A 19383-nucleotide genomic window follows, 5' to 3' on the forward strand; every position below is an offset into this window, starting at 1 on the left:
ACAGGCAGAAGACTAGCAGAGCACATCCATGAGCACCAACTAGCAGTCGGAAGACATGATGAAGATTCCTTAATCTCACAACACATGGACAGACTCAACCATAGTTTTAACTGGGAAACTGTCAGCATTTTAGACCAAGCTAAATCCAAATATGCAAGAGAATTCTTGGAAGCTTGGTATTTAGACAAGGCAGCAATTAACAGACACATAAACAGCATCTACATACTATTCAAAAGAGACAAAAGATCAGAAGATCGCCTCACCAGCAATCAATCACGAGCAATCATCACCAGCAATCATCACCCAAATAAGCAAAGGTTACCACCAGGCACACAATCAAGCAGCAAACATATGCCAATCAAAGAACTACCAGAAGAGCAAAACAAAACCCCCACCCACACCAGCACTGGCAAGGCAGGCCACAGCACATAAATAGAGAGCAAACCCCATCCCATTTTAGCACTGAAGATGTTACCTAGCCGGGTAATGAAATGTTTGCAAGAAAAGAACCAAGCTCAGAGAACCCCAAGGACCCCAGAGAAGCTTACGTATATGGACTTATGGATTTATGACCTAGAAAATAACCCTGACATTTTAATGGCTGTTAATAACAGCTAAGCACTTCTATTTGTGGGGCCTGGACCGATAGGACTCCAAATTCTTTATAAGTTGTCTTGAGAATTTGTTGAAGGGACAGGTATAAACCAAAAATAATAATAAACCTCTGCTTTCTGGATTATTTGGTTGCTTTGAGAATTTGGATGCTCAACTAGATGGCTTGTCAGTATGATGCAGCTGTCAAGTGTGGGCTTTTGTTCCCTTGCCAAGGATCACTTGGGAATAATCTCCCAAGGGTCTACCTGCAATGGAGGACGGGGCTTAAGCAAGCAGTGGATGGAGGCTTATTGAAAATGGAACGAAGGGTTGATGGCCCAGGAAGTCTTCAGCTCAGAAACGTAGGAATGAGGCCAGGAAGCCAAAAATGGAAAATCAGCTAAGACTGGTAAGCGAGGCAAAATCTCAGGGCAAATATGTCAACAACCAGAGAGAAACAAAGGAGGTGGTGGGCTTACTGTTTACTCTAAATGGAGAAATTTAACAAATGGCCAAAAGAAAGCAGAGGAACTCAGTTCCCATTTTGCCTCTCCCTTTACATCCATAGGAAATGATTATTTGAATAGTATAGACAGAAATGAATGCAACAGGGAGAGTGCAAGTCAGTAAGTATTTGGCAAAGGATCTTCTAGCTAATCTGAATGCATTCAGATCCCTGGGCCGTGATGAAATATGCGCTAGAATACTGAAGGGACTGGGTGAGGAACTGTTGGGACCCCTGACAATTGTTTTGGGGGAGTTCTGGAGAATTTGGGAGGTGTCAGAGGACTGAAGGAGAGTAAATACAATCCCCCACTTGAAAAAAAGAAAAAAGGAGGATCCTAGCTTAACATCAATACCTGGAGAGATGTTAGAGCAAATGATAAAGCAGTTCCTTTGTAAGCATCTTGAAGGTAATGCCGTGAATACTGAGAGTCAGTGTGGCTTTGTCAAAATAGGTCTTGTGAGACAAATCTCATCTCTTCCTTTGACAAGGGGAATGCTGTGGATATAATCTACCTCAATTCTGATAAGATTCCACATGACATTCTCCTTGACATGCTGTTAAAGTGTTTGGATGGTACTACAATAAGGTGGGTCCACAACTAGCTAGTTAATTGCACTCAGGGAGTCAGCATTAATGGCTCCACATCAAGTTGGAGAACAGTAACCAGTGGAGTCCTGTAGGGATCTGTCTTGTGCCCAATATTATTTAAATCTTTTATTAATGACCTGTCGGGGTTGATGAGTTTGTCAAATTTGCAGATGACAAACGGGAGACCTGGTCACTACCCAGAGTGACAGAATGAAATTGCAATCTAATCTGGACAGGCTGGAAGACTGGGCTGAGAAGAACAAGATGTCCTTTAAAAGGTGGCATGTAAGTTACTACATTTAGGGAGGAAAAGTGTAGGGTGCATATATAAGATATTCGTGGATTTGAAGCATTACATTACAGAAGGACAAGATTATGGTCACTGATAAGTTAATATGTGAGACAGTTGCTAGAAGGGCTAATGCAGTTCTGGGCTAAATTAGAAGCAGGATTGTATTAAAGATGCATGAAGTATGTATTCCCTTCTACTCTGCACTGTGAGATTATACCTAGAGTCCTGTGTACAGTTTTGGGCACCAGATTTCCAGAAGGATATTGACAGTTTAGAACAGGTACAGAGGATGGTAACAAAATGGATATATGGATTTGATGTCATGCTCTGTGATGACTGACTGAAAGAACTTGGGATGTTCAGTCTGGGGAAGAGAAGACTGAGGGGAGACACAAGATCAATGTCCAGGTCCAAAAAAGGGGTGCAGAGGGAAAGTGATCAGGAATTAATTTCCACTACCACAGAAACCGGGAGCAGAAATAATGGATGAGGGCTGCAGATTCCTAGGTTCCACTTAAATATAAGTGGGGGCGGGGGGGGGGGGAAACCTTCCTGATTTATACAAATGGTGGAAAGTCTACTTACAGAGGCTTGGGTTCTCCAACTTTGGACATGTTTAAAAAGAAGCTGGACAGCTACTTCTTGAGAATGGTTTCACCGATTTTCCTGCACACTGTAAAGGTACGGAGTAGATGTTCCTTGTGGTCCCTTCTTATTCCAAAATTCTATGTTTCTCTGACAGAAATAGGTGGAGCACCCATTCTCTCTCTTTCTGATATCTCCCCTTTCTCCATGGGTCTTTCTTATATTTTTTATTCCATTCCCTCCCAAAACATTAGGGATATGCTAGAGGTCTCAATTCACAGCTTTCAAAGTACATTTGAAATTAGACCAAAGACTGGAAATTGCCCAGTCACTTAAGGCATATTGGTTGCAAAGAATCTCTGCTTCTTTTTCATGGTCTTTATTTGTGCTGAGTTCACATCTTGTGCTTCTTATAACAGATTAAGCTTTGAGATAGATAGATAGATAGATAGATAGATAGATAGATAGATAGATAGATAGATAGATAGATAGATAAATATGAACAAATGAATTACAGAAGTTGTAAATGCAAAACTCCAGCAACAGAAATAGTATCATGGATTTCTGAAGAATATATTTCTCTGAGGGACTTAAATGCCTTTTGGTGGTTTTGCGACAATTTCCTATTATATTCTTATTAGTGTTATTTTCTACGGCAATTTACTTGTCAAAAAAATCATGGCAAACTCCTGTTTTATGCTGAGGAAATGGCTTTATGCTGCTGCTACTGCCTTTTCTGACATGGCTGTAGTCTTTCATTTGCCTGAAGGAAATGATGTGTGAGCACATCTCATAATTTGGCATGCTCAGTTTATTCAAGCATCTCTTACCGCTTGCATGTTATATTACAACAAGGCAGTTCCATCTTCCTATTTTAAAGAGGAACACCCTACAGTTAAACCTATCCAATAACCGTAGGATTAAATATGTAATTAATAATAAAAGGGTCAGATAGCTCTGTTCTGTATTTTTGCCACTCATTTCTGGTCTGGATAAAACTGTCCCATTAGAGAACTTTGTAACTTACAGATAGCAATGTTTTTCCCCTCAGCATTCCAATATTTTCCCATTATTTCCTATTAACTAGTTTGGCACCCAAATTTAATGGCGTAGCTTTAAAGGAATGTAAGTTTCCGTTGGGCAAATGCACCGGAATCCCCCAGGATGAGTTGCAACTCACTGTGTCTGACCAGATAGGAGGCTGACTCCAGAAGCCAGGATATTTTGGGTTGCTGGACTCTCTCCTCTCTTTCACACACAGGAGGAGGAGTAAGGAAGCAGTAAAAAGACTGTTGGAACATTTAAGATTTTTAAGACATGGAACTACTAACACTTGGGTATTTAATTTGAATGGTAAGATTAAGAGCTTAAACAATACTTTCCTAGGAACCTATAAATATGCTATAGATACAGTGACTATACATCCTTTATTATAAAGGACAGTCTTTTATTTCAGAAAGCTGTTCTTCCGATTTATTTATTTTTCAAAAACTCACTTTTGTCCTTTATTTCAGTCCTTTAACTTTTATTGTATAAATGGTACCACTTAATGCACCGTCTTTCACATTCCTGTGAAAAATATGGAAATTAAATTATCTTTTTAAAATAAATTTGCATATACTGTTTGATTTTAGATATTTTTATTAGAATATGCATTTTTCTTGGTTTTGCTCTTGAATTTTCCTTTCTAAAGCAAAGTTATATGCATAAACAATTTTGTGTATCCTCATGAACCTCTTTCAGATTTGCCCCTTTTTCAGGTTTGTCCTTTATTTTTTCCAAGAAAATATGGCCTTGGAAAATATGGTAGCTATAGCAGAAATGTCCTGTAGAAATGTACATATGTATGTATGTACCTATTTGTATATTATATTTCAATACTGTCATATTTTGCATGGACTTGTGGTGGTGTACAATGAAAACTGAAATAATGGTAACAATACTACAGAAATAATACAGAAATAAAGAAACTGTCAATCCCTTTCACAAAATAATATTATTATTATTATTATTATTATTAATAATAATAATAGTAGTAGTAGTAGTAGTAATAATGTGTATCAGTGACATATTTTAACTAAATCCCTTTCTTAACAACTTTTTAAGGCTTTCTGGGGGAAGGTTGTGCCATAGAGGAGGAGCTATTGTTAAAAAACAAGATCTTATTCCTTTCCTTTGGAGCTCATGTGGGAAGGAACCCTCAGCATCTGGACAGGTAGGATATACCTGAAGTATACGGTCCTTTAGGTACCTGGATGGCAAGTCATATAGGGGTTTAATAGTCAAAACTAGCACTTTGCATTGTCCCTGGAAGCTTCTTGATAGCCAACACAGAACTCAAAGCATTGGTGTCATGAGTAAATAGTGGATCTTTCAACCATCAAAAACTGGATTGATGCATTTTGGACCAACTACATTTCCAAGTGATTTTCAAAGGTACTCCCATGTAAAGCACATTGTCTTAGTATAAGTAGTGACAAAAGCAAGCTTCACTTCCAAGCCCTCTTTCACCAGGAAAAGGCACAGCCGCCATAGCAGCCACAAATGCAAAATAAATTGTGGCCCAAGTAGCTCAAAGGGGAAGCATCAGGCAAGAAAATGTTTCCAGTCTAGCCACTTAGCATCCTGCTCTGAAGGTTTCACTGGGGAAGGGACATCTATATTCATGCCACTGAAGAGCTTTGGAAGCCAAATCAACAACTTTCCAGGAGATGAATAGATGCTTTAGAAAGGCTACATTACCACATTAAATATTTAATACTACATCTCACTAATGCAGTATTTAAGAGAAGAGCTGTAGCTCATTGCCAGAGCACAGGTTTTCTGTGCAGAGGATCCAAGGTTCAATTTATAGTTTTCTACCAAAGGCTACTAGCTGAAATAATTTATCACTACTTTCCATGATATTTCCATGAGAAGTATTTCACAAGGAGTAATCCCCTGCAAGTCAATACACTGTTAATACTTGTCTAATTACATTTTCATTATTTCTGTTAATATCCTGGCTGAATTAACTCTGGATACAGCATTCTTGGTTTAGAGACTTGGGTTTTGCCTATCAAAAATATATCTGAATGGGTTCAAATACCATCTTTATATCTAGCTTGGAGTATGATGGTCTAGGCATTGCCACTAATCTTTTGTCTATGTTGACACCTAGATAAGTGAAGCCATTTCTCTTCTATATACTGGGCAGACACTGTCATTAATCACTGTTACACTGAAGGTGAGGATTGTGGGTTATGATGACTGGAAAAAAATCATAATTTATAGAGCTCCTTTCCTACACAGCTGCAACAAATCTCAAAAATGTGCCTAAAAGTTATTGAATGCTTGCCTTTTATTTAACCCATAGATTTTATTACATAGGTGTTTTCTAGTATAATGATATTATAGCTCTAAAGGTAAAACAAAATTATTATTAGTGCTACGAGGACAATATTTCATTTTATCATGCAATATATTAAAGTCAATTTCTATTTTGATATGGAAGGGATGATAATGGAAGGGATGATAATTTACCCCAAATATCTACTCTTTGGGATAAACATTTTCAGCAGAATCAGAACCTACTGTTCATATTGCTAATTTGGGGGGAGGATTGTTTTAGGGTGAATACTAGTTCACTTTGAATTGGCTTTGTCTCAATAATGTGTGTTCTTTAACAAATATATTTAAGTATACAGAATCTTATTGCTATCAGTTCAACCTCAACTGATTGAATGGGTTATCTAGGTGGGAGTGTGTTCCCTCTCATTTGGCATTGTGCTTTGTGAAACTATCATGTAACAAGATCTAAATGGCTAAATGGAGTTATATGGCATTAATTTGTTCACCATATGTATTGATTAGATTTACCTATGACTAACACAAGAAGAAGAATTTGCATTAAATAGAATTAATAGGATCTTTAAGGTGAGGGGAAATAATTTAATTAATAAATGCATTATGTGTAACAGGTTAACTTCAGAAATAGCATTCCTGTGTTTCCTGCTAAGTGGAGGAACCTGACATTCTGATAGCACAGTATGAGTATACTCAATAGTAACCAATAATATGGTGTTGGTTTCAGCCAACTGGTAACAGCCAGATGGTGTTGTGGCTAGATATTAAATTGAGGAGACCTAGGTAGAAACCATAGAAGCTCTATGGGTAACTTTGGACCAATCTGTAATTCTCAGCCCTGTCTACCTCAAGGGGTTATTGGTGTGAGGAAGAGTGAAGGTCAGAGTGGAAAGGTGGAATATGATGAATAAATAATAAATAAAAATTGACTAATAAAACTCAAGAGTCTGAAATCAATGGCACTTTATGTTTGAATGTGAAACTTGCTTAGTCATGGGCATAATCTAACTTTGGAGTCTCCTAGAGAAATTTATTTAATCTTCTCCTTGTTACATGATCCAGCACACCCATTATGTCATTTGATGTCACAGCACTTTTTACATCCATAGATCCAGAATTACCAAAAGAATCCATGGCAACAGTACTACAGCACATACCTGACCTAGCTAAATGCACTAACTTTGAAATACCCAGAATCATGGACCGCATCAACCTCTGCCTCACTACCTACTTTCAGTTTGATGGACACATATACCAACAAATCACAGGAACACTCATGGGATCACCATTCTAAGGACTCATAGCAGAGACCGTAATGCAGTGTCTAGAAACTATAGCACTCCCACACATACAACCAAAAGTATGGACCTGGTATGTAGATGACACTTTCATCATAATAAAAAAGGAACAACTAGAGAAGACACATGAAACAATCAACAACATCTTCAAAGGAATAAAATTCACAAGGGAAGAGGAAAACAACAATACAGTACCCTTCCTGGATATCCTCATCAGCAGACGAAACGATGGCATATTAGAAACACAAGTCTATCGAAAAACAGCCCACACTAACCAAGTGCTCCGTTACCAAAATGACAACCCAACCTCCCACGAAAGGAGCTGTGTAAGAATGCTATTCAGACGAATACAAACGCACTGCAGCAACCCAGAACAACAGAAAAAGGAAACAGACTGCCTATACAACATCTTCCAACAAAATGGATACCCACACAACTTTATCAAAAAATGCCTGACCACTCTACCCACTACAGCACAATCAATACAAACTATCAAAAGGATAACACTACCACACATCAAAAACATCTCAGAAACAACCAACAGACTATTACAACCACACAGTATTACCATAGCACACAAACCAACTAAAGTCCTCCAAAACATCTTAAGTAAACCAAAAGACCCAGTAGCCCAAGAAAAAAAAACAGGAGTCATCTATAACATACAGTGTAAGGATTGTAATAGCCACTATGTAGGACAGACAGGCAGAAGACTAGCAGAGCGCATCCATGAAAACCAGCTAGCTGTCAGAAGACATGATGAAAACTCCTTAACCTCACAACACATGGACAACTCAACCATAGTTTCAACTGGGAAACTGTGAGCATCCTAGACCAAGCTAAATCCAAAAATGCAAGGGAATTCTTGGAAGCTTGGCTTTCGGTTGGATCAGCCATCAATACACACATAGAAATAAAGCATATTTATACACCATTGAAAAGAGACAATAAAAAGCTAAGAAGAAAACAAAAAGACCAGGACACATCCCTTCCAGCAGCCAACACCAAGATAAGCAGGGATTAACACCAGATAAACAATCAAGCAGAAAACAATACCCTAATCAAGGAACTACCAAGGAGAAAACCACACCCCCACCAAAACTGACAGGGCAAATATATAAACAGGGAGCAAAGCCCATACTCACTCGCACTGATGATGTAAGGTAATGAAATGTCTGCAAGCAACCACACTCAGAGAGCATCAAGGACTCCACAGTTCAACCTTGAGCTACATATGTACTATATTCATTTATGCCTGACCACCAACAGCCACAAATTACATGGAGTCTTTGACAATTTCCATGCTTATCCCTCCCTACTTGTCAAAATGGTAGGTGAAAGACTAAGACTGAAGATGTCTCACATAGTTATTGTGGCTTAGACAACCATTTTTGTAAACAAAAGCCCTACATTTGTGCTATGAGTCATGTGATATGCAGGTTTCCTGACAGCTATTTTAGATTCAGAAATGGAATTAACAACGCGTCGGCCAGCAATGCTCACTACTATGTAGTTTGTACTGTTCCTCAAAATAAAACTATTCCCACCTAGAATTGATGAAGAAGCATCACAGATAGGTAAAAAGAGTACTAACCTCAGAGTGACATTTAACAGGATCCTACACGCAACTTACTGTAGCTCAGGTGTCCAGATTGGCCACTGAGTAAAGAAACCCCAAACAGTTGGTGCTTCCTGATGTGACACCATTTTGATATCTTTCAGTTCAGCACAAGCAGCCCTGCACGAATCTGTAGATTGTGTGGCTTCTGATGTACAACACTATGATTTTATTAATGCTTTTAAACTGCTCTGAACACAGGAGTCAGTGATGCTCCCTTGAAAGAAAGATGACAATGAATGAATATTTAAGGAGAGGAAGATTGTAATTCATGGAAGGGCTGCTTAAACAAATTCATCTTCTTTACAAAATTATACACACTATTGAGAATAAAATTTGACTTTAACTGTTTCCTTATGCAGTCATCTAGGACTTAATTCCAACTGTCATCCCATATTTAAATACATTTATTTGCCTGACAAAAACAGGCAAGAGATAAATTACAGGTCCCATAAGTCAAGTGGACATGTTTTCTAAAATTATTTTAAAAATGCAGATTTTCATTTCTTTCTACAAGAAAGACAGACGGACTCCATCACTTAGCAATTTGTTTCCTCTTCTTTAGCCTATACAGCATTCTACACATTTCATTCCCTTGTTTTTCCACATTTAGTCACCACTGGAATTTGGAAGTGACAATCTACTCCAATCTCCTGCTCAATGCAGGTGCCTCTACAGCATTTTGACAGATGACTATCCTCCCTTTGTTTGAAGACCTCCTTTCAACTTGCTCCAATTTGTCCTATTTGAACTGTGGTGCCCAGAACTGGGTACAAAACTCCAAATGGGGAGCACTGTAGCACACTCCACAATGGTACAGGGAGGAAGGTAGACAGACAGACAGAAAGACAGCATAAACCAGCATAAATACAGTATAATACACAATTTACAACCAATTCAATCTGGGCAGTTTTAGTGCAAAACGTAACTAAACCAAATGTAAAAACAAAAAACCAGTAAAACAGAACTACGGTTAAAGTGAGGACTGTGTAAACGCAATAACATAAAACAGTAGTGTAAAAAGCTAAGGTACCAAAATAGAGGATATTTTTAAAAAGGCAACTGGCTAAACAAATTAGCAAAGCACAAAATTAATTAGAATGCTATATGGTAAAAAGCAAAAATACTAATAACATCACCACTCAGAGTAGAGTGGAACAACTACTTCCTGAGATATGGAGTTTATGCTCTTGTTAATGCACCAAAACAGCATTTGCTTTTTCGGCACTGCTGGCTCGTGTGTCACAGATATCTTATTTATGCACTACTGCCAAGCCAAGTGCATATTTGTGTTTTATTTTTTCTATTCAGATGCAGAATTTTACATGTCTCCCTCCTAAATTCCATCCTATTCATTTTAGCTCACTGCTCCAGTCCATCTAGATCATTTGGAATCTTCTCTCTTTCATCTAAAGGGTTAGCCACCCCTCCCAGCTTGGTGTCATCTGCAAACTTTACAGATATTTCCTCATCCAAATCATTGATAAAAATGTTGAACGGCCCATGGCACTCCACTTAGTACTTCCCTTTGAGCTGAAGAGGAGCCATTAACGATCCCTCTTTGGGTGCAGACATTCAGCCAGCTGTGGGTCGGTCTAACAGTGAGAACATCTAGTCCATATTTTAGCATTTGATGAAGGAGAGGAGCATGAAGCACTTTGTCAAAGGTACAGTCTACTCTATGGTGTGCTACCGTTCAGTAGCTAGGAAGGCAAGCTATTTTATATTCATTATGTTATGGGATTAAGGGTTTACTAATATAAACATTCACCATATTGTGTTTCTGTGACTGTGATAATAGAGCAGATGGATGTGTTGAGCCTGGCAGATATCTTATGGTAAGGATATTAATCCATAGCCCTTTGTGGCTATCCTTATCCACTGCAGCAAAGATCTGGATGGGAAACCTTTTCCTTTCTCAGTTGGGAATGACATAAACCAGGGGTGAGTAACCTGGAGGCCTTTATGCAGACCCTCGAAATAATACCACTGAAATTCAGCCATAAACCAGGTATAGTTATTTGTTTATTTCTGACATAAAATAAGAATGGTTCATAAAGCTATGAGGTATGAGCCCATATAACAGAGTCCCCAAATATTCTCACAAAATAGTCTGGAAACCCCAGCTCTGCCCACTTGCATCATGTCATTGGATCATGGCCCATCCATTCTGACATTCAACCATTGTAGAGGATAATTTTAAAAAAGGCGTTCCTCACCCAACAAAAGATTACCTTTCCCTGATAGAAACAATGAAGAAAAAATAGAAGTCGTTTGACATCTTAGAAGATGCAAAGCAAGGCCAAAACAGGATGAGTTTTTGGCTCTACAAGAATCTTCAGTTGTGAGTTGCCCTCTTAGAAATCTGATTATGGAACAAGTGAGCTTTGGAACATCTAGTGGAATGTATAAAAATGTGCCTCCAGCTATACTTTTTATCCTGCCAGAAGGAGCAAAACAAAGACCTTTGTTGAAGATTTTAATATGTCACAGAACAAACTGCCTGTGAGTCAGCCCACCCATCTCTATTCATTTGCTTTCCTTCTCTGAGTCAATCCACTAAGTACTCCAAGCTAGCCCGAGGTTGCTGCTTTCTCTCAGCCTCTCCACTGCTTTGGCAACTCAGAGAGGCAGGTAGGAGGAGAGAAACAGCAAAGGAGCAGCAGTAGAGCCTTGGCCTTCTTGGCCTAGGCTCTACTGCCTGACTCACTTCTGACTGCTCCTTGTACTCCAGCCTGGATACCCTTAAACCATTTGGAAGAGATGTCATCAGCTCATTCCTCTTAAGGGTTAGAGACATCTTAAATCTATGTGTTTGCCACCCCCCCCCCCCCAAACTAGAAGCACAGTGTGATGACAGGACTCTTGTAATAAGTTTAGGATGGATGGAGAGAGAGAGAGAGAGAGAGAGAGAGAGAGAGAATAATTGCGGCATATGTAAGGAATAATTTAAAGATGTAATGATCTGAAGCCAGTCAGCACTTTTTTGAAATAGTAATCCACATGCAGCATTTGTACCCCTCCAGGATTGGCATTGCCCTGCTGTGTTCTCACAGCAATGGGATTCGGCAACTCTTCTGCAGCTGAGCTTACTGACTTCTGGCTCAGCTGCAAGGTAGGAAGAAAACGTGCAAGAAGAGCCCTGCCGCATTAACGCTGGAGCTGCAAGACAGGCGGTGTCCTGGACTGTTGCCTTATCCCACCTCCTCAGATCTTCCTCTCCCTGCTGAACCAAGGCATCTTAGTGCTTAGTCATGACTTTAGCTTGATCTTTTAGAGTCTGGCTGGGTCCCCTCCCCCACACCCGCTTGAGACAACAGAGGTGATGACAAATATGATAGTAATTTATTTCTTTCAGAAAGAGAAAACAAGCATCACAACTCAGCATCACTCCTGAGACCCACTTTTGCCTGACCCACTGGGTAATTCCTTAGCATCTTACTTTCTCTGCTAGTGGAGGGAATAAGCGTGAACTTATTAACTAGAAGAATCTTACAATACAGGCAGTCCTCGTTTAGCGACCACAATTGGGACTGGCAACTCAGTTGTTAAGCACAGTTATCCCTAAGTGAAATCGCAACTGTAGTTATGATCTTACTTCAGGTTTCCTTTTCTTTATAGACCTGCAAAGGTTGTAAATGTGAGGATTGGTCAGAAAGTTACTTTTCCATCACTGTCATAACTGTGAACAGTTGCTGTACAAGGCAGTTGCTAAACGAGGACTACCTGTAAGGATTTTCAAAGCAAGCTGATTGTATGAAATATAACAGAGGTGATGATAGAGAAGATTTATTTATTTATTTATTTATTTATTTATTTATTTATTTAATTTATAGGACGACGTGGTGGCGCAGCGGCTTAATGACGCTGAAAGTTGCCGGCCAGAAATGGTCGACACTTTAGCGGTTCGAGCCCAACCTTCGCATAGCAGAGTGAGCTCCTGCTTCCTCCCCCAGTTCCTGTCAACCCAGCAGTTCAAAAACTTACGTGAGTAGATAAATGGGTACTCTCACTCTGGTGAGAGGAAAAATGCTGGCAGTGCCTTGTAAAAGGAGTCAGGAGCAGTTGCCGGTAGCGCGGAAGCTGCGCTCGCCCGAAAAAGGCGTGAAGCAATGGAAACCCCGCCTCCTGCGCTCGCCAGCTGGGCTCTGCTCTAGGAAGGAGGCACTGGCAAACCACTTCCGAAACACCTTGCCTTGAAAACTGCAAAGGACTCATCCAAAAGCAGTCACTGCAGAGCTGGTAATGACTGAGTGCAGATTAAAAAAAAAAAAATTAATTTATATGCCACCCATCTCCCCCAGAGGATTACTCTGGGTGGCTCACAATTAAAATCAAACCTCAAAAACAGTTAAAAATATAAATATCCACATTAATTTAGCTAAAAAATCAAACTATATAAAGACTATATACATAAAAAGATTAAAACATTCAAGATGATGGGAGGGGGTAGAATCAATTACCCCATGAGTCAATTCCAATGATCCAAGCTCCCATCAGGCCCCCAGGCCATCTGGCATAGCCAAGATTTCACACTCTTCCTGAAGGCCATGAGAGTGAGGGCGCACTTCACCTCGGGTGGTAAGTTGTTCCACAGAGCAGGGGCCACAGCAGAAAAGGCCCTCTTCCTAGACCCCACCAGTCAAAATTCCTTGACTGATAATGTCCGCAACATGCCCCTTGTACCGGACCCAGTAGGGCAAGCTGATATAATGGGGGTGAGATGGCTCCTCAGATAAGCTGGTCCGGTGCCAATGAAGGGCTTTGGCAATAACCAACACCTTGAATTGGACCCGGAAGCAAGCCAGCAACCAATGCAGCTCGGATAACAGAGGTGTTATATGGCACCCCCAAGGGGCATTCAGAACTGTCCGTGTTGCTGCATTTTGCGCCAGCTGTAGCTTCCTGATACTAGCCCCATGTAGAGCGTATTGCAGTAATCTAACCGGGAGATGACCAGGGCATGGATGACCATGCGGAGAACCTCCTGATCCAGGAAGGGGTGTAACTGACACACAACACGAAGTTGCACAAAGGCCCTCCTAGCCACGACTGCCATCTGCTCTTCGAACAGGAGTCGCCAGTCTAGGAGGAGCCCCAGATTATGCACTGGGTCTGTTGGGGTAGTGCAACCCTATCAAGAACCAAGGATGATAAGTTCCTAGATTTTGAGGCTTCCTGTACCCACAGCCACTCTATCTTACCAGGGTTCAGTTGAAGCCTGTTGTCTCCCATCCAGGCCCCTACAGCCTTCAGGCACTGTGAAAGGGTAGCCACAGCATCACTTAGGTCACCCGGGATGGAGATATATTGTTGAGTATCATCAACATACTGATGATACCTCTTCCCATGGTGCCAGATGATCTCACCCAACAGTTTCATGAGGATGTTAAATAACAGCAAGAGCACCAAACCCTGAGGCACCCCACAAAGTAGGAGCTGTGGGTTGGACCCCTATCAACACCGATTGAGATTGGCCTTGGAGAAAGGAGCTGAACCAGCACAGAACTGTGCCACCCAGCCCCACCTCCTGCAGCCAACCCAAAAGGATACCATGGTCGATGGTATCAAAAGCTGCCAAGAGGTTAAAAAGAGCAAGGATGGATGTGCCACCCCCATCCCGCTATCACCAGAAAACATCTAAAAGTGAGACCGATGCTGTTTCTGTCTCATAACCGGGCATGAAACCTGACTGATAGGGGCCCAGATAATCCATTTCCTTTAGGATCTTCTGAAGCTGTCGCATGACCACCTTTTCCACCACCTTTCCTAAAAAGGGGAGGTGGGAAACTGGATGAAAATTGTTCAGGAGGGTGGGATCTAGCAATGATTTCTTGAGGAGGGGGTGGACAAAAGCCTCCTTAAAAGGCTTCAGGAACACCCCGTCCTGCAAGGATGAATTGACTACCGCCAGTACCCACCCTAATGTCACCTTCCTGATTTAACCAACCAGGAGGGACAAGGATTTAAAATACAGGTAGCCACACTAACAGATCCGAGGAACCTGTCCACTTCCTCAGGTCCAACAGGATCAAACCATTTCCAGATAACTGGGTAAGTCTGCTCTCTGGGCATCTTCACTGGACCTGCATCACACTTGGCCTCCAACTGGGAACGGATCAGAGCGATTTTATCCATCAGGTGTTCAGCAAATTCCTCTGCATGTCCCTGTAGGTGGTCCTCCGAGCCCTCCCTACCCAGAAGGGACTGGGTGATCCTAAACAGGACTGCCGGGCAACACTCTGAGGATGCAATAAGAGCAAATAAATAATGACATTTTGCCACCCTTACTAGCGGCTCTAACCCAAGTTGGGTCAGACTTGTCCTTAGTTTCCCACCAGCGGTGCTCTAGGCATCTCTTGGCCCTTTTCAGCACCCTTACCTCCTCTGTAAACCATGGGGAGTGCCAAGGACAATGGGCTGCACAGGTGCGATCCTGTCCAAGGCCCCGGCCGCCTCCTTATTCCAGGCTGACGCCATGGCCTCTGCTGGACTGTGCAGCAAGGCCTCAGGAACAGCCCCCAGCTTCCTTTGGAACGTTTGCGGGTCCATCAGTTGCTGGGGGAGAAATGTTCAAATAGGTCCTGACTCCCTGCGGAAGGGGGCAGCATAGGAGAATCTCAAGACCACCAGGGAATGGTCTGACCATGACAAAGGGGATAATACCAAATCCTCCACCAGATCAAGTTGCCACTGCTCTGACAAGAAAACCATGTCTGGAGTGTGACCACTGTCCTGAGTCGGGCCATGAATGACCAGGGATAGGCCTATGGCCTCCATGGTAGCGATGAACTCCCAAGCCACCTCTGAGGCCTACCCCAGGGATGGCAGATTAAAGTCCCCCAAGACCATAAGCCTGGGGAACTCCACTGCCAACCGCAAGATGGCCTCCAGCAGCTCAGGCAGGGAGTTTGCCAAACAGCAGGGAGGCTGGTACAGAAGCAAAACTTCCAACTGATCCCATGTGCCCATCCTCAAGAACAGGGTCTCACATTCTGCAACTTGTGGAACAGAGCCCCTGAAGACCAGCAGAGATTCCCCGATGACCACTGCCTCACCCCCTCCCCTACCCTGGGGTTTTGGCTGGTGCCAAACCCTAAACCCGGGTGGACACATTTCTGAAAGGGTAACACCCCCTTCTGGTGTCAGCCAGGGCTCAGTAATGCATGCCAGGTCAGCCCCCAATAAGGTCATGTATAAGGGGGGCCTTATTATTGACTGACCTGGCATTCATCAGCAGCAGCCAAAAGTCCGGGCCTCTGTAGATCCACTGACCAGGGTCTGGGCTTGAGCGCAGAGGGCCAGAACATGCCACTGGTATAACACATCGGGGGCATCTTCCCCTGAAACAGCCTGTCCTCTGGCTTCCGTCATAACGTCCCATGCCTGTCACCACATCAATACCCACCCTGAATCACCCAAGGTGATCCTCCACCCACCCTCCTGGCCTCTGGCCTAAGGGGCCTGCCATATCATAAACCATTCAGAACAAGGGGGAATATGGGGGGGGGGGAGGGCCCCTGTGGCACTTCAGCTATCTGCTCTCAGCACCAACAGTGGCTTAGTCATCCCAACTCCCCCTTCCCTTACCACACTCCCTCTCTCAACCAGCCTCTCTCACTAGCCAGTGAGGAGAGGGCCATATCCACTCCTACCCTCTTCCCACCTCACATCTGGGAAGAAGGTAGCACACTCATCCATACACCAACTCACCAACTCACCCCACAACCAATCCATTCCCCCTGGCCTCTTCTCTGAGGGTAAGGGGTAGCCCTCTTGCCATGTTAGGAGGCTAAAACCCAGACCCCCCAAGGTCCTAGTGTCTCTATGGGCTTCGGGCTCTGTGGGCCTTCGGGCTCTGGCCTCCAGCTCCACCGTCGTAGTCGGATCTGGCACGGACTCGCCTCTTGTGCTCTCATCACTGCTGTTCTCACTGCCAGTGCTACCGCCAAAACCCACAGCTTTGGGCGTGGGCGTGGGCATGGGCCTTGGCTCTGCAGCTGCTCCCGGCCCAGCTGGACCAATTCTTGCCACTGTCGTCACCACTCTTGGGCCCGGGTGTCACTCCCGGCCTAGATGGTGTGGCCTTGGCAGCCACCACCAGCACTCTCCCACTGCCACCGCAGCTGTCACAGCCGCCCTCATCCCCCTGGGTCCAAGCACTGCCCACTGCCGCACTTGCCCCTGTTGCCCACAGCCTTTCCTCGTCGTCCTCAGCCCAGCTGCCACCACTGCAACCACCGTGACGGCCAGCATTGGACAGAGGTACCGCCGGGGGTTCTCTGCATTCACCCCATGTTCAAACTCCATACCTCCAAACCCCCATGCTGAACATGGCTGGGAGTCTTGCACTGGGCTTCTGCTCCCTGCCGCCTTCTTAAATATAAATGGGGAAGTAAGATGATAGCAACTTCTTTCTTTTGCAGTTGATTATTAAGTCTTCCTTAAACTGGGTAGAGGCAAGGAAGCAGTGGATACAATGAAAAACTGGATGCTGATTTCTGCACTCCCCATTGTCAGCTGGTCAGCACTGTAAGGAGCAATAGTGAGGACACTCAGTGGGTGATACAAAAATGCTTCTGAGGCTTTGGAGGATAAAGCTGATGACTATGTGGGGAAATACAGAGAGGAAGGTAAAATCTTCTCTGAGTCAGGCTGCACTCTTGGTGACTTTGTGGTCAATCCATGTAGTTTTCTCAGCAACAATAAGGAAATGCTTTCCTATTTTCTCTTCCTTCTCTTGTTGTTGTTGTTGTCTACTTCCTAGTCCAGGTGACAGCCCCAGTATTTTTAGGGATTTCCCAACAAATTCTAACCAGACCTGATCCTACTTAGCTTTCTGAGGTCAGCCAAGTTCAGCTGAATAATAGCACCTTGCTGGGCATGAAAGAGGTGTGTGTAAATGGAGTAATTTCAGTAAACATAAAGACACCTAATTTTACACAGGCATCTATACCCAAATTAATTAAAACCAATCCACAGCCCTGAGAGCTGGAATTCTATGAAGGGGGCTAGGAAGCTACAGCTAAAGCAAATTTCTCCAAAGGGATTCTTCCACAGTCAAGGAAGGGCTAGTGCTTACCTTGTGTCAGGCCCAGCCCAAGAACAGAGATGAGACAGCTCAGTCAAGTATAGTTCCTTTATTTGCTTACACCCTAAAGACAGAATCTCGCCAGACTAAATCTATGCTAAAGCAACTAGTGGATATACCCGTGAGACTCTAGGGAGGGGCTAGCCTAAGCCTCTTCTTCTTCCCACGGTCCTGCTGCGGGCTGAGAAAACGCTTGCCCTGTACCCTCTCCTGGAATGACCTCCCTCCCTTATGATAGCCTTGATCTTCCATTCCAGTATCCTCCTCGCACATGCCTTCCATTACATCTTGGGACCTGCCAGCCCAGGGGATCCCAGCAGGATCGTGTGAGACTAGACTGAAGGTGCCATAACCTAAAGATGAAGCAGAGAGGACAAAAGCCAGGAATCTTGTCTATGAGATCCCTTTGGAGAGGTAGATAAGAAGGAAGCAAGTCCTTAAGGAAACAAAGAAAAAATGTGACCTGAACCAGAGAAAAGAATTTGGGCCTGAGCACATGGAAACCCCAACCCCAATCCCATCAACAGCTGCCAGACTTGTGAATCAACAAAGCAAGGACTTTTGGGGATAAAAGGGGTCCCAAAGCCCACCCACTCTGAGTCATCTGAGTCTTCTGAGTCATCTTTGGATCCAGACTTGGTGGCTTCTGTCCCTCTAGCTAGTGCCTGACAGCCTAGTTGGGAAGGATGTGGGTAAGTGTGGATGAGCGTGCATGTGTGTGTGAGAAAGAGCAAATGTACCTTGCAACCAGTAAAGTTTTGCTGTTACTTTAAATTCACTGGGTCTCCGTGTATTACAAAGAACTTCTTGTGCCTCAGTGTTCGTTTGGAAGTGATTTGTGTGTGTCCCTAATTATTTCCCGGCTGTTGACCAGGCCTGTGTGTTTTGTCTGCTCTAGCCACACCTATCTGGAAAACCCAGGTAGAAAGCAAGGGGGGCTGACAAGATCCGCGTACCTCAACAGGCTGTGAGTGTGAGTGAGTGACCATAAACCGAACCTGGGAGCAGCGTGTGTAACAATCTTCAGTCTTAAAAAAAACACAACCAGGCCCTGATCTGCTGCAAGGCTAGTCTGTGCCCAGCCTAGACATTGGTTTAGGGCACCACAGTGGGTGAGGGTGGAGCAGCAAGCAGAAGCATGCTGCAGGTGAATGCGGCCAGCCTCAGGGCATATACTGATAAGGGTGACCATCAGATGGCAGTGAAGAGATACGGATGGATCTCTTTGCTGCCATCTACAGATTGTTCAGATCAGTGTTTCTCAACTCTGGCAACTTTCAAATGGCTGGCTGGGGAATTCTGGGAGTTGAAATCGACTCATCCGCCAAGGTTGAGAAACACTGGTTCAGACACTTGTAGCCCAGATCTGGTTGCCTGGTAATACCATACCTACCAGCACCACCCTGCCTCCATTACTGCAATTTCTCCTCAACATTGTCTTGTTTGTGGAAGCCCCAGGTACCA

The 19383-nt window shown here is 43.2% G+C and overlaps 1 pseudogene; it reads right to left on the reverse strand.

Moving 5' to 3' along the window:
- Positions 1 to 15401: 15401 nt before the first annotated feature.
- Positions 15402 to 16811, reverse strand: LOC148215080 (uncharacterized; annotated as a pseudogene).
- Between the last annotated feature and the right edge of the window lie 2572 nt (positions 16812 to 19383).

The sequence above is a fragment of the Python bivittatus genome, unplaced genomic scaffold (genome assembly GCF_059951505.1).
Source record: "Python bivittatus isolate LINGU-HERP-01145 unplaced genomic scaffold, Pbiv_v1 ctg000480_np1212, whole genome shotgun sequence".
Classification (NCBI taxonomy): domain Eukaryota; kingdom Metazoa; phylum Chordata; class Lepidosauria; order Squamata; family Pythonidae; genus Python; species Python bivittatus.